The sequence below is a fragment of the Larus michahellis genome, chromosome 13, assembly GCF_964199755.1.
Source record: "Larus michahellis chromosome 13, bLarMic1.1, whole genome shotgun sequence".
NCBI classification, from domain to species: Eukaryota; Metazoa; Chordata; class Aves; order Charadriiformes; family Laridae; genus Larus; species Larus michahellis.
In genome coordinates, this window is record NC_133908.1 from 5,950,681 (window position 1) to 5,966,400 (window position 15,720).

A 15,720-nucleotide genomic window follows, 5' to 3' on the forward strand; every position below is an offset into this window, starting at 1 on the left:
AGATCGCCCCGCTGCCTCCTCCCGCCGGGGCGGTGCGGGCGGCCCCGGTGCCCCGCCGGTGCATCCACAGCCCGGCGGTCGCCGGTCCAAGGAGCCGCTGCGGGCAGCTCAACTCCCCTGGCGTGCTTCGCGGTGTCCGCCGCAGCCCCGGTCCCTTCTCCTGCCTCTCCCGCGAGTTTTAAAAGTGGCCGCCCGCTGCCCCCTCGGTGCTCCCTAATACTCTGCCTCAAGATGGGGGCGATTTTTCTTTGCCACTGCTTTCCCTGCGCCGGCTTGGATGGTTTTTCCATTTCCACCGTGGAGCCGGTGCTCTTCACACCGTACCGATTCCCAACTGTCAGTCCCTCGACACACCCCCGCGCTCCGAGATGTTTGCTCCACGAATCTTCCTTCAAACATCAAGTGCTGGACTTTGGCCCCCTGCACCCAGCCCTCCTCCTACCCCTTCAGCTGATATTTGTGCTTGTGCTTTATCATAAAATAGTGATTCCACAGGAGCACCCTGCATCCTGTGAACTTCTCTGTAGTGTTTAACAAAGGAGATTTCCATGCACTTTGCAATCACGCTAAGGGAAAAAGGGCAGGGACTGAATAGATGGCCTTAAACCTGCACGCAGTCTTCTCCCGTTCTTTGTCCCCAAAAGCCCCAACCCTGCCTCATTTGTGTCAAGCGACTAAAACAGCTTTTTGGTGGTGTCCCTTCTGCTGTGCCTGGGAGCTCTCTAAGCCTTGGTACCCAGCGAGTATGTTAGTGGAGCTGCCAGTCACAGAGGGGCCTGGAATCTCTGTGCTGAGCGCAGATGAAGGAAAGGGGAAGAGGCTGCAAGGTGGCGGTTGTCCCCAGAGCTGTTGGGAGGATGTGTGAGAAGGCTTTCTGCCCCGGCAGACAGGGCTCTGGGGCCCTGCCAGGGGGACCTGCCCTCACAGAGGTGCAGGCAGCCCATCCTGGAAGAGCACATTGAGCAGCAGACGCGTTCCTGCTGTGTACGTGCTGGTGTGTGGTGCCTTCAAAGGGGATGCTCCTGGGAGGAGATTTTTCTGCATGCTTGGTTGTGTGGTCTAAGTGCTCCCCAGAAGCACCACAGTTGCTTGAATGCTCTTTTATGTCCTGGTGCAGTATGAGCCTGGGGTAAGTTTGAGTGCAGAGGTGTTGCAAGCTTTGTTGTAGCTTGGAAGTAGTAAAAGTGGTTGAGCACCCTCATCAAAACTGTCTTGGGCAGTGGGCCCACAGAGGAGACAGGAAGGGTTAACTTAAAGAGAACACCGTGACTCACTTAGTAAATAGCAGTTAATAGAATTGCCTTAACTATTTAAAATTATTTTCCTAAGCAGATGGTCAACTATTAGATAACTTGATCTTTGGGTGTATTTGTTTTCAGGTTTCTTATCACGCTTGTAAGTCTCAGACCTGTGTAACTCAAGAACTGTAGTAATTGATAAATTCATTCTTCTGCGGGAGAGAAACTAAGAGAGAGAAAGCAAGCACGGCCAGCTCCTCCTCTTAGAGAGACACCCCCCAGAGCATATTGCCCAAGTGAAGTACAAAAAGATTAGATAAAGTGACCAACAGGGATGTGAGAAATATTTCAATTGAATTAGATCTGTGAAAGAAATATCTTATTTCGAATCTCAATAAAAAAGTCAATATAAATGTAATCACAGATCACAGAAATCCTGTGGAAATGAAATCCTGTCTAAAGTGGCAAATGGATTAAATTCTGAATTAACCAGGAAAGCCATGAGCCTCTGACTTTGTAGAGAAAACACATGGGTACAAACTGCAAACATGTATGTGTGTATATAAAATAAAAACGACCTATTCTAGGGTGTGTGGGGGTGAAAAAAGGCAAGCAGGTCTCCTTTTTAATGCCGTTCAGGTGATAAGTTCATAATTTACACATATACATAATCTGCCTCTCTTTCCATATGTATTTTTATACATAAAAAGTAGAATTAGCATCATCCTGTGCCAGGTCAGGGGATGTCAGCCCAGTAATGATGTTTTTAGCCTCTGTCCTTCTGTCAGCGGGTGCAAAAGGCACTAAAGATCTGAGCTGAAAAGCCTCCTGCCAGGTCTCCTGTGTTTGCATTTCTATTTTTGCTGACATTTTAATAGGATGTTTCCATAAGGGCTGCTGCCACCATTGCGTTTGGATGTAATCAACTTTTGAAAGCTATTCATCTTTTTTGTTTAATCTTCAATAATGGATTTTATGTAGAGCCATGTGGTTAAGCCCTCTTAAGAACTACTGGGGAAAGCTCAGTCCAGCAGGAGGTTTGGAGGGACTGTGTTGAATCTTCACTTGTCCTTTCAGTTGTGTTTCTCTGAGGGGTCTGGGCTGGTTGGCCAAGTTCATCCCCTTCGGTCTTCAGCCTGGCAGCTTTTCCATCTGGTGTGGAGGGAAAACCTCCCCCTTTACCACTTCCTTTCTGCCTGGGTGACATGGCTGTATGATTTCTCATCTATACAGGCTTCACAGATTTTCCACCAAAACACTTTTTTTCACTATGCTTCAGCTCTTCGCTTTGGTTTGACATTTCCACCCACGTTTTTACACGTGAGATGGGTTAAGGCACGGTGTGGCTGAGCTCTCTCTGAATTCTGTGCAGCTGCGAGCAAGGTGTTTTCCATCCAAAGGCTGGTATCAGCATCTCTCTTGGGGTCCTGCAAAGTTTGTCCTTGTCTTCAGCTTGAACAGATTTCAGCTCCTCTTGTTCATTCTCTCCATCTGATCTGGATGGTGAATAACTCTCTAGGTCCTTTATTGCATGGTTTCCATTTGAAAATGGAGACAGGCTATTAATGCTTTCTTTTTTGTTGGACTCTAAACTAAAACCCAAGAGAACTTGAGCTGTGTGTCAAGGAATCGGGGAAAATTCTCACAAGTCAATGGAGAGTTACTCACTTTCATCGGGGTCTGGTGTTTAGGACCAAAAGGCTTGGTTGCCTCATGGATCACCTTCAGGTTTTGCATCAGAGCACCTGAACAGCCTTGGTGAAGTTACTTGAACACAATGGGACCAGTTCCTTGCCTCTCTGCTCATTGTAAAAAGGCAGAGAAAGTTGCCTACTTAATGAGATGCTCGTGTAGCCGAATGTTGAGGGTTGGTCTGTTCGGGGTAGAGAACCAGCAGTGTTCTGCCTTGGGGAGGGCAAGAGGATCTGGGCAGATACGCAGAAGGTGGTTTAACCTCTGAAGGCTTCAGTTTATAGGGGCAGAAGATGCCTCTCCCCTCACAAAGGTTGCATCTGTGTCAGGAATAAATATTGGTTGTGTTGCACTTTTTTTTTTTCTGAAGTAAATCTCTGTAGATCAGAATGGACAGATGGCACATACAACTCTCAATTATGGAAAATATCCTCAGGAGGTGCTTCGAGGTCATCTAATCCATGCCACTGCCTGAAGGCAGGATCAGCTATGCTTTTGCCATTCCTGACAGCTATTTCTCCATCCCGCTCCTAAAGACCTGCAGTGGAGACTCCATACTTTCCTGGTGTGCAGGAAACACCCTGATGTTCAGCTTAAACCTCCTTTGCTGTAACTCATTCCTCATCCTGAGCACAGTGGGCAACCTGCAGAGGATCAGGAAAGAGTATTTAGAAGTGCTTCAGCAAATGCAGGTATTTGGTAAATGTGAGTGAATAAAGGCGTGACCTCTTTCACTCCTCAACCTGTGTTCTGTAAGGAGCAAATCGTATGAAACCTGGCTACCTTGTGCTCGGCGTAGCTGGAGATCCGCAGAAGCAGGGGAGGGATGGGGTAGGTAGGCTGCGATACAGCTCGGTATGGTGATGCAATTGTAAAGTTAGGATCAAGTTCTTTGGATAAACACAGAGCGATGAGGTTATGAAAAGAGCTGAAGAGCCACTAAGTGCTTAGGAGAGTTCAGAGAAAAGCCAAATGCAAGAAGGTGGCTTCTGTAAAACTTACGTGTTCAGGGTGATGGCTGCTGTTAGGCAAAAGCGTTAACAGTGCTGCGGCATGTGTCTGAGTGTGAGCTTTGTCCCTTCCTGCCCAGGATGCCTGGGGCTTGATACGGGTGCTATAAACAGACATCTAGTGCGATGTGAGACATCCCCCTGGGGCTGGCAGAGGATAGGATAGGACCTGGGGGAGGCGCGTGCCTTTCTAAAGCGACAGCAGAGGCTCAGGTGGTAGCTTGGAGCACTTTAGACCTCACAATTCACTTGTATTGAAGCCACTAACTCAAATCTTATCAGTTTAGTTTACGACTTGCTTTGGAGAAAGGATGCTTTTCATCATTGGGCCTGTTGGTTGATTATTAGAAATAAAAATTACCAGGTAGCATAAAATACAACATATCTTATGTAAAGTATATGCAAATGCCATTGTAGAAGATACGCAAGAGCAGGAGTACTGGAGCCTCCTTGCCCGCAAAGCAGCAGTAAATCTAGTACCAGGAAGGTCACATTTGAAATTTTATGTTTGTTTTGGGGGTCTTGCTGATTTTTTTAATTTTTTTTTTTTTTTTAATTACAAATTTCAAGCCCAAATAAAATAAGTAATTTGTTACAACTACAAATGCAGCAGTGGAAGGCAGGGTTTGAAAAGAAACGACAACTACAAGACGGATCGTATTTATCTTAGATGATAAGTCAGGGGCTGCATGCAGTTGGTTTATCACTATCTGACAGGTAACAAGATAAAAGCCCAGGTGTTACATAGGGATGTGGAAAGACCTGAAACAGGAATAAAGAATACCTTACATAGTATTTTTAGGGAACATTTGCAAACAATGGTTTGGAGACAATGGAGAAGTTAGCGGGGAGTGAAACTTGCAGGGATGCTTTGAGCCAGGGAAGGGGAGGGGAGGGAACGGCATACAGAGGATGAGGGAATCTTCCTGTCCCTCTCTGATACAAGGAGAGGAAAGGGGGGTTTTCCTGAAGCTTTGGAGACGTGAGGAATGACATGCTGAGCTCCTGTCTGTATGTTGATTAGCATTTGTGATTGCACTCAAATCCAGGGTGGAAGGCACTCAGGCATTCTCAGGAGGCCTCTGGTACTTGCAGATTGGGGCTGTTTTATCTGCCGGCTAGTGAGATACAGCATGCTCCATCTCCCCGTCCCCTGTGATTATCCCAGGCGACACTCACAGGGCCAGTTGTGGCTCCTTGTTCAGCAGCTCTTCAAGGAGGGCAGGAGAGGGATTGTTCACTGGTGGAGCCGTTCGAAGCTCAGCTGAACCCGAGCCAGCGTCAGCCGGGGGTCACATCTGCGTATCTCCCTGGGCAGAGTCCCTCATGCGTTTGAGTGAGTAATGCTGCTCCACAGAGGGAAGTGTAATTTGGGCTCATTCTGCTCTTTTAATGCATCCCTTTGGGAGTGGTGAGGTTTGTAGTGTTTTGCCTGTTAGAAGTTTCTTTCCTCAATTAGTATTCAGACCTCAGAGTCTCTCCCATTTTTCTCCTGGTTTTGCTTCTTTGGAACTATTTTGTTTCGGTTTTAGACTATTGTGTTCTCCTCTCGCTTCTTGTCTCCCTTTTTTTCTCCCCTCCCTCCCCCCTTTTTTTTTCTTACTAGGGGAGTGTAAGTGTTTCTGCTCTCTTTGCCTGTTCTGTGATGTTGGCCTGCTACCCACATCTCCCTTCTTGTACTGGGAAAGTCCTGTAAAAAATGACCTATCATTTTGGTTATTGAGGTTTCCCAAGAATAGGATTGTCAGATTCTGGTATGAATCCATCGTTGAGGTTAAGGAGTTAAGGGAAGTAGGCTGCGGTGATAACAACTTTGGTTTCAGTATGAGAGCCATATACTTGGGCACAGACTGGGATTTTCCATAGGAAAAGTTTCCCAGGATAAAAGACAGCTAGGAGGTATGTAGCTCTTTAATACAATCTTCAGCAGAGGCACGTGTTTGAAATTGATTTGAATAATTGCAGTTTCCACATACGTCCGATCCACAGATCAGTGCCCAGGTTCAATGGAACGGTGGAAAATAACATCAGACTGACTTGGGCTGGCACCAGCACCGTTAGAGTTCCCAGAGAATGTGTGGGGAAGCACGTTGACTTTTAAAAAGTTTCTTAAATGTTCTGCAGCTTGGATTTTTGGCAAAATGCGACCTGTGCTAATCACTACCCAGTCAGGGATTCCTTAAAATACCCTGATTCCAAAACGTGCTTCCCTCCCAGAAATCAGGCCTCTTTGGCTGGACCTGTTAATGCTGAGGCACCTAACTTTGTCAAACGCCTAAAACACGTCAGTCTTTTGTTTTATGTCATCCTGTGTCTCGCTAAATGCTGACCCAAACTCTGCTTGACCGCTCTGATTCATTTAGGGTTATAACACGGGTAGATATAGAGGATTCTGGCAGATTCAATGTAGTTACATGATTCTTTTTCTCTGTACAACTGTACAGTGTTAGCTCTTGCAGGATATAGAAATGTAAGAAGATGTATTCATGGGCTAAAGGATTCATTGTCAGTTTTTGTTGTCTTTCCTACCCCATTCCTAAAGGGAAATCTTCCTTTCCTCCATGTAGCCCCAGTACAGCCTAGCTGTATGATTGCAGCAGGCAAGAGATGGACACAGTCCACCTGGGAGAAACCATCCTAAAGTCTTGGGGCTGCCTGTTCTGGGCACCTCCCTGGGATCCATCTCTGCTTGACTGACATCATCTGTGTTTGGAACCAGTTGCCACAGTCCCTCAGGAATTTGCCTTGGGAATCTTTTTTGGCTTATCCTTGTTCAGCAAGGTGTGAAGATCGTGGTTGTCATGTATTTAAGAAATGACTGCAGGTTTCTTTACAGCTGGAGCTTTTAATGATCTCCTATTGTGCAGAAACTATAAATATCTTAAGTTTTCATAGGAGAAAAAGACTGCTTCCTAAGGGTGGTGGAGGTGTCTCTATTGTAGCTGGGTACTTGCTGCTGCTCTCTTTGCCTTTCTGCTTCCTCTAGACTAGACAAACACACTAACTCATAAACATCTATCAAGTCTGGTAAAATATTTTCTAAAGTGATTTATGAATGGCTACTGTTCTCCAGTGCAATGGTTTGATGTAGAAGGAGAGAATCTGATGACTAGAAATGTCATTTTCATCAGCAGTTGCATGCTTTCTCCACCCCAGAACATCAGCGTCTCTGGGCTGAGCAGTTGGAGGAGGAAGCGGGCAGAGGCAGGAGGCTGTTACTTGTAAGCGGATGTGCTTTTACCACAGCACGAGGACTTAGGAAATGAAGGAAGGACTTTGTTAGAGTCGTCAGAGCACCAGCTAGAGACTGAGACTTTGGGATCAGTAAGCAGTGATGCTGGAGACTTCTTAATAAATTGGATTATAATCGAGGACTTGGGGGATAAAAAAAGTCACTTTGAGTACCTCTAAAAAGGCTTGTATTGGTGTGGCTGACTATGATAGTGAAAATGCAAGTCATTTTTGCAAGAGTGATAGACATAGGGTGCAAGTCATAGCAAAGAGACGAGGGAGGGACAAAGTAAGGGCATGTGGCCTCGAGACATCATCAGAGCATCAACTCCTCCTTATCCACAGAGGGTGGCAGAGTCCTAAAAATGTCTTAAATAGCTTTGAGACTGAGACAGAAACACTAACGGGATGATGTGTGACACAGAGCAAATAAGCATTAGTGAGTCAGGGTAAGTACCTTAAAAAATGGAAGGGGGAAAGTTGCTGGAAACAAACTAAGGAGGCAGAAAATTTGTCATTGTGGCTTTTGCCTGCTTTTGGGATGAATACACCACACCAGCATCGTCCCTCTGTGTCTGAATGCTTTTTCACTGGTGGCTGATTGACAAACTGAGGGAAATGAGTTGGGTAAACAAACTGGTGCACAACCTGGGAGTGTGATGGGCCAGGGCACACCCTGGGGCATGGGAGGAAATAGGGTTTCTTGTGTTGGACGAAAATCAGCCGGTATTGCAAGGCACAGGGAGCACGTGCCCGATCCCTGGGATTGAGGCAGCAGTGAAGAGCCCATGAAGAGCAAACGGCAGTCGGTGAGGTGGCTGTGCAGGGGCAGAGGAGGGGGGAGCTCTGGGTGTGTTTGGACAGGCTCTGCTGCCGTTGTCAGTGGGGCAGGCGCTGCGGAGCTCGGGCTGAGTACTGCTGCTGTGTCACTGCTTAAATTGATAAGAGAAGGGGGCAATTTGGGGAGGAAGGATGTGATGAGCTGTGTTAGCAACCCAATGGAGGCTTGACTGCTTTTCAAACTGTGGGTGGGTGTGAGTCAAACCACTTGGGTGGTGATGGGAGCTCCATGGTGAGTCCTGAGTAATAACCCTTGTGCAGAGGGGTCAGCATATGAGCCACAGATGAGCTAATGCAGTGAGACAGCTTTGCGTTGGCTCAGAGGCAGGTAGAATTTGCTCATCTCTGTGCAAGTTGTACAGTGCCTTCACTAGGATAGGGAAGGACAGATGAGGCATTGTTTTAAGTTACATGGAGAGAGATGGAAAGAGGTATATTCCTTCTACTCTGGAAGGTAGGATGTTGGTTGACTGGGTACAACAGCAGTCCCTGCACTGGAGCTGAGTCCCTGCACCTAAGCTGGCAGAGCTTAGGCCAACACTACTTACAACCTGCAGAAGGACGGTGCTCGGAGAGGGAGCAGGGCTCACAAGAACTGATGAAGAGCAAACCTGTAGTTAGAGGAGGCAAGCAGGGTTTGGGAACAACTAGATAAAAAGACAGGAAAACAAACAGATGTACACAATTCTCAACTGCCTCTCTGGAAACCTCATATGGAAATGAGAGGTGAAGTCACATCTGGAAAGAAGTCTACTCTATTATTTAAAAATATACCAGAATGGATGCATTTAGCAATACGATAAATATTTTGAGAGTGAATTCCTCCCTTGCCTGTATTCCTCAGTGGGTCACCTCTTCTTTATATCCCGTTTCCTCATTTCTTTTATTTTGTTCTTGAAGGAAATGCTCCTTATGTGTGAACACAGCTGGCTTTAGTAGGGCTGTGGGGAGGCAGAGTTTGCTTTTAGTTCTTCCCTCACACAGGAAAAGAAAACTGGCTCCTCAGAGACATTGCGGATGATATTGGCAGGAATAACATGTTTCTGGCCATGGTACGTGGTTTTCATTATGCTTTTTAACATGTCTGTCTTATGAAAGCTTATCCAAATGCACTATATTTATTTTTGGAAATGCCACTGTAGGTCATCATCAGTCCTGGATACAAATGGTTTGCTCAAAAATCCAACATGTTTCTGTGCCTTTTGGCAATATATCATGATGCCTGCTGCTCAGTGAGACTTTACTCTAGTGAGCACGGGGGAACCTTTTCCCTTTTGTTTGTTTGTTCGATCTGGCTTATTTAACTGCTGGTCATTCAGCCTTACTTAGTTTTGCCCTCACTGGCTTTTTGTGACCATTAGAATGGGAATAATTACTGTGAGGTTTTTTTCTTGCTTTTAAACATTTATAACATCCACTTAGGAAAAAAAAAAATGGTGAAATGCGTTCTGTTCTAGTCTTCTCTTCCGCTGCTGCAATAAAAACTAATCCACTTGTAGCACTTGGAGGGCAGGAGGCAAAGCTGCAATATTGGTTTTGGATTAGCCATTCCTGTTCGCCAGCCCATTGGTGTTATGACCTTTGCTTGTTTGTTGCCCAGTGGGGTTTCACTTTTGGGGCATTTTTGTTTTGTAATTTTTATATCACAAAACAAAATCATGAGGATAAGAAACACACGGGACAGGCTTGAAGGGTATGATTTTATTATGCTTGTTGTTGCTGTCACAGCTGCAGTGGTATGGGTGTCTCTAGTAATCCCCTAGTCAATAAAGACTTTACACCCAGATTCACCATGCTTGTTCTTGCTGCGAGTATAGCCTCCTTTTTTGGCCTGGACTGCAGCTGAGATGGAAACGTAAAGCAGAAATGCTGTCCCTTTTCCCCATTTCTGATCTTTTTCTGTCAGTTCAGGGGTAGTACAGATCTCTGAAGAGCCATTTCTTTTGCCTGTCACAAGTACATGGAGTGAAGGTTTTAAGTCTTGGAGGGCTGCTGCTTTTCTGTAAGAAGGGATTAGACCAAGTTCAGCAAAGCTGAAGCCCTCATTTTACTCAGTATTTCTAGAGAATTTACAAAGCCAATCCAGAAACCTTGCTACCCCAGTGTAGGGTTTTCACTGGAGGAAGACTTCACTCCCCAAGCGAAGACAAGCTCTGTGCTTCAAAAGGCCCTTAGCCCTGCAGTTTTTGCAGTCAGAGCATCAGTGGCTCAGATTATGTTTTGGATAAAGTCTGAAACGATCCTCTGGAAGGGTCAGACTGCCATGTGGAGCCCCTTGATGGAACAAGGATTTCCAGACATCACCACGTTCAGCACTTGTGTGGGTGTCCACACAGGCAGGTGTGCAGGACACTGGGCATCTCTAACTCCAGGGAAGGTTGAGGGGAAACTGCAAGTGCTGCGGGTACCTGAAAACCAAGAGCATTGTGTGCTGATAATTTTGCCTGCTTTGTTTCACTTGTATCCTTTGTTAACAAAGGGCAGTCTAGAGGGAAATAGTCTATTATTAATATTTAATTTCCTCCTATTACTGTAAGCAGATGACCTAAAAGATCATTTAGCCAGCAGCCAATAATAAAGCAAATAGGGGAACCAGAAAGAGTATGCCTTAGTTAGACAGGTGATGCCTCCTTCCCCCTCTCTGTCCTGCACCACCCGGTCACACTCTTTGTCCTTCGATAAGAGGCAGGAGTGAGGATGCTCTCGGAGAGCTCCAAGCACACTGGCTTCGTGTGAGCAGTAAGGGGCGTGGGGAAGCCGCTCTACGTGAAGTATTCATAAAATATTGAACGTCAGGAAGGAAACCACTGAGCAACTCAGAAAAGTACTACTGCTGCCTTCCCTATCGTTCTCCCCAAAAGGACAGCTGTTTTACAGCCTGAGTTGTTTTGCAAACTTGTGTACTGCCTGTGAGCACATTGGCTTATTTATTGTGACTTCATCCTCTAAAGAATTGGGGAGAGACAAGATTTCTTAGAGTCTTTGATTTAACAGATAGGGAGATTCTCTTTGAGCTGAAGGGATTTCAAAGAGAGGATAAAAACTGACAAGCATCTCCCCCTCCAGGCTCTGGAAAGTAGGAAACAAATGATTTAGCAGCACCAATTTTTCTGCTTACAGCCATGTGTGAATTGAAGGGTTTTCCCTAAGGGAGCTAGGTAATCTGTACCGGCTGGTACCTGGGAAGGCTCATGTTGTCAAAAGGAGATGCTAGATTGCGATCTGTGGAATGAGCCTTGATGAAGACTCCCCCGTGCCTCTTGAGCTGCCTGCTGCCTTGCCTACCTTGTCCTGAAGCAGACAAAGAGAAACCAGTCCTCTCGGAGCCTGGGGAAGCTGCAGCCTCTCACCTTTGTGCCCATAGACTGTCTTGGGTGCCCTGAGGGCTGCTGATCCCCCGGAGATTTTGCTGATGCCTGAGAGCGGCTGTCAGACTGAAGTGTCACACACATTGTCATATACGTCAGCCTGGCACGCAGAGCAGAGAGTGCGTCTTCTCCGTACCAGCGTGACCAAGCGTGGGCATCCGAACCCGGGGTGACTGATGTCAGCCTGATGGGGCCAAGGGCAGGAAATGGGCTTGTTTGAGGTGGGTGATTTGACCCAAGCAGTGGCCAGGGGTTCACCTCGATGGCTTTGGCACTCAGGAAAGAGAAGGGGCAACACCTTAGTCCAAAGCCAACTGGAGAAGCCAAACAAAAGCTTGCTTAGGCTGCAGTGGTGAATTGCTTCATGGGAACGTGCTGTTCAGATGCTTTATTGAATTTTCAAGGAGCAGTTTTTCATTGGGGGTGAAATATGAGAGAGAACGGAGTGTTCCAAGTCACTAAAAATGAACCAAGCAACAGCTTTACAGGTTTGTGAGTGGCAAAAAAGGTTTATTTAATCATGGGGAAAAGGCCGGAACGTAGCCCAGGGTATCAAGAAGGAATTAATCCAATTAACAAAATAAAACACGAGTTTAAGAAGAAATACTAATTGTAGCTGTCCAGCAGGTTGTGTGATACAGGTTATTTTTCTTACGTTTCAAGAAGCTTACAATATTGATCCCTCAAGGGCTTGAGATGTTAAATATACACTTCTATGGTGAGTAAAGCAGGTTGTTAATTAATTTTGTCTTGTCAGACCTGGTTGCTGAGCCTTTGCGTCTTCAATGAAGTAGATGATTCTATAATAAATTTTGTATTGCCTCTGGATACACGTCGTGTTCACTAGGTGGTCTGCATTTCATTTTGTGCCTGTGCAGTGAATTTCTAGTCGTATGAGCAGAAAGGCTGAGCCTGTTCTTGTTTTAAAGCAAGTTGCAAATACTTCTACAATTAAAGACTTGTTGTAGTGTTGGGTGAAAGCTATAGCGGGCTGACACTGCAAGAGATGAATGAGGAGAGAGGGTGAGTTTGGGTTGCATATGGGAACCTCCCGGGTTGTGGCACCTTCTGTAGGTAGCAGGTGAGGCCTCTGATGTGCTGGGGTTGTGTGGCTAATAATTACTTTTTCTCATGTCAGTGGCTACTGCAGAAGCAGCACTGGTGCTGAAGCAAACACAAAATGTTTTGTCATGACTGGGACACCTGCTCAGCTCCAGTCATTTCTCTTCTGAGATGTGCTGGCTCTGCAGAACTCTCTAAGTGTTTTCCAGCCCATCTGAGAGCAGAGGGTGGAAGGACACGTTGTCCTCTTCCGGACATAACATCTCACAGGTTGCTTTGGAATAAATGGCTAAGGGTTGGGTTGAAGAATCGGGCTGCTGTTTGTGAAGGGGGAGGGGAAACAAGGGACTAAACAAATTCAGAGATTAAAAATTCAAATTTAACATCAGACCATGAAATAAGCAGTTGAAGGAGAACATTAAAAGCTCTGTTGTGTCAGAAAACAGCATGTGAGTGGTCATTAAACTTCAGATTCCAGCATTGTGGTTTTTCAGGATACGTGCAGAGCTGTAGGCAATTCCAGCTTTGTCTTTGTGCTGGACAATTAATATGTGGAAGACCTCCATGGCGTAGGTCTGTTACTTCCCTCCGTGTCCTGTTGGAAAATGCATTTGAGATGAGCGACTGAAAGAGTCAGGTTAAACAAAATGCATCTGGGATTAATATGGATTCATAATCCTACTAAAGGAATCTCTGAAATGGGGAAGAATATCCCAGTAATTTCACTTTGATCCTCTTCACTGAGGGGTACGTGGTACAAACATGAGGTGCAAGAGCAACATAGCAGGACTTTAAGTAAATCCTCTCAGCATCAGGATTAACATGACCAGTTCTCAGAGTGGCTCCTTTCAGAAAGCAGTTTCTTCAGTTCTTTTGACTTCATCTCACAGTAGCTCGTGGGGGTCTCTGTGGTGGTTTTACTTTACGTAGCAGTAGTTTTGGCCCAAGTACGTCACAGTGATTTGTTAACTTTTTCTAAACTTGTCCCGATGCCGGAGTTTGGTCACGAGCTTGACCTGCATGGAAACGTGCGAGGATGTTGGAAAGAGGAGAGGTGCATGGCCCCTCCATGGCCGGAGTGTTACCCTGTCGCCGTCTCTGCTGCCGTGGTGCTAAGGGACGTGATGCTTCAGAGCCTTCAGGCACAGCCGTGTGCCATACTCTGACAGGCACATGTGCTCTCTTTCTCTTACAGACCTGTTTTGCCAGCTACTTCCCTTGCTTGGTTGGGTTGTTTTTTTCCTACCAACTTTTTCCTATCTTTTTTCCTCCTTTCTTGCTCACACACAGAGCATTGTTTATTTTTCATCTCACCCTTTCTGTTTTCTCTCCCTCCACATTTTCTTTATTTCTATCTAATATTAATTCTCATCCCCTTCCCTGGAAGTCAGGCTGGGGTGGGGTAGGGGGGGAGTGTTAGTTTTCAGTATCACTGCTTTGGAACAAAGCTATTGGGATTTGTAAAGGACAATCAGATGCTAGCAGAGTGATGTAGGAGCATATCACTGATATCCCTGAAATTCAAGGAAGCAGAAACAATCTTTAGGAGGTCAATGGAAAAACGGAGTTTTTGCTAAAGGATGATAGACAATACAGAGACTTCTTGGGGTTTTTTTGTACTTTAGAAAAGATTAAATGGATGATCTTTATCTTCCTCTTAACAGCTAGATCACAAACTAATCTCTTCTGCTGATTTCTTCCACACAAACCAAAGAAAACACATAAACAAGATTGCTGGAGGTGGACAAAAAGCTATGTTTTTGAAGCACATCCAAACCACCAAGAATCATTCACTTTCCTTTCAAATGCAGCATTAGCAATACAGCTCTAAATCAATGAAAGGACTAAAATTAGATTATATTCCTGAGATCAGATGTGAATCACAAGTTAATCATATTTTCTTTTATTATCACTGTCTTTACCCTTTTATTTTATCCTGAGAAATTAGATTTCTGACTTGAAAACAGAGTGAACTGTGAAGGCATGAGACCCCGCTGGGTTAGACCACACCAGATCACCTGTGGACGGGGTCCCAAAAATCTTTTGTTTTGGAGGTTCCCGTTGCATCGAAAACTGAGCTCAAGTGATTTGTCAGTTAGTGCTGTGTCTCTCTCTCCCAGCCCTTTGATGTTTCAAGGAGCTGCCCTCTTAAAGGAGAAAATATTGCTGCTAAAGCTTGCTAAATAAGGTTGAAAACCCACTCTGGAAGTGACAGGGTGGGACAGCAAACAATTATGTCTTGACTGTTGCACAAAGCTCAGGGAACTGTATTCTCCATTGCTATATTTTTAGCTGAAACAGTGGTGAAATGCCCCCATATCTGAAAGCAGAGGTACGAGGTGACCCACAAGATTAGTGTGCGAGTGAGGCATGCAAGCACATAGATATATATCTGTTCACATGAAATGGCAGCTGTAGGGACCATGTTCCCTTGCAAGCAGCACCAAATTTAGCCCCAGATTTGTGTGCGTGATACCGCAGGAACATGAACGTGTTCTTGAGAGATGACGTTGGCATTGTGCCTATGTCTTGTGTTTCTGGGAGCGACGTGTCTTGGTGGATGTGTTTCCGGCTGGTTGTAGTTGAAGAACGGTGCTGACCTGTATCTGTGGACGCAGCAAACACTATGGACAATGCAGGTATAACAAATAAATGGTTTGCTTATAGGATAAAGTTTTATGTGAACAAACCCGATGTTGTTGCAGGAGGAGAACCTGCAGAGGCCCTTGCAGAGAGTGCGCATGCTCAGTGGGAAAGTCCTCAAAGATGTCACTGTCTGACTTACCTCGAACTATTCTCCCTGACGTTGATCACGTTCCAGTGTCTGTGCGCTTGAAGGAAGGACTGGGTATGGCAACAGGGTGGTGACCACATGTGCCAGTGACACAACCCCCTTAAGAATGAAGGTTTGTGTCATCGCAGAGCAGCGTATTGGTGCAGCACGCTTTTGTGGCAAAGTACCTGCGGGTGGGCGGCACGAGGTGGCTCAAAGTCTTGTGTTCACGATCAGAGGGCGACAGGTGTATGGAAAAAGGCTCCTCCACCTTTCCTCTGTGCAGCCACAGCACTTGCCAAGGCGTAATTAGCGGGGCTCTTGTGTTTCAGGGCAGACTATTGGAGCAGCTGCTGAAGTGCCAGCTCAGTTGGTAGCCTCGAAAACAAAACGTCCCTTGTTTCTCATCACCACTGTGAAATACTGCCTTCCTGAACCTTGGCTCTGTCCCTGCAGCTTTCAGGATAGACAAAATGTGAGATTTTCACCAATGATGTATTCTTCTA

The 15,720-nt window shown here is 45.8% G+C and overlaps 1 protein-coding gene across 3 annotated transcripts in view; it reads left to right on the forward strand.

The window, feature by feature from the left end:
* ADORA2A (adenosine A2a receptor) overlaps window positions 1–15,720 on the forward strand; it is a 31,553-nt gene that overhangs the window by 563 nt on the left and 15,270 nt on the right. Inside the window, exon 1 of one of the 3 annotated variants that reach the window (XM_074606604.1) lies at window positions 5,215–5,276. The exons of the other annotated variants lie outside the window; for them this stretch is intronic. The gene's annotated coding sequence lies outside the window, so the exon portion shown is untranslated. Of the gene's footprint in view, window positions 1–5,214; window positions 5,277–15,720 lie in introns of those variants that run through there. 3 annotated transcript variants of the gene reach the window in all.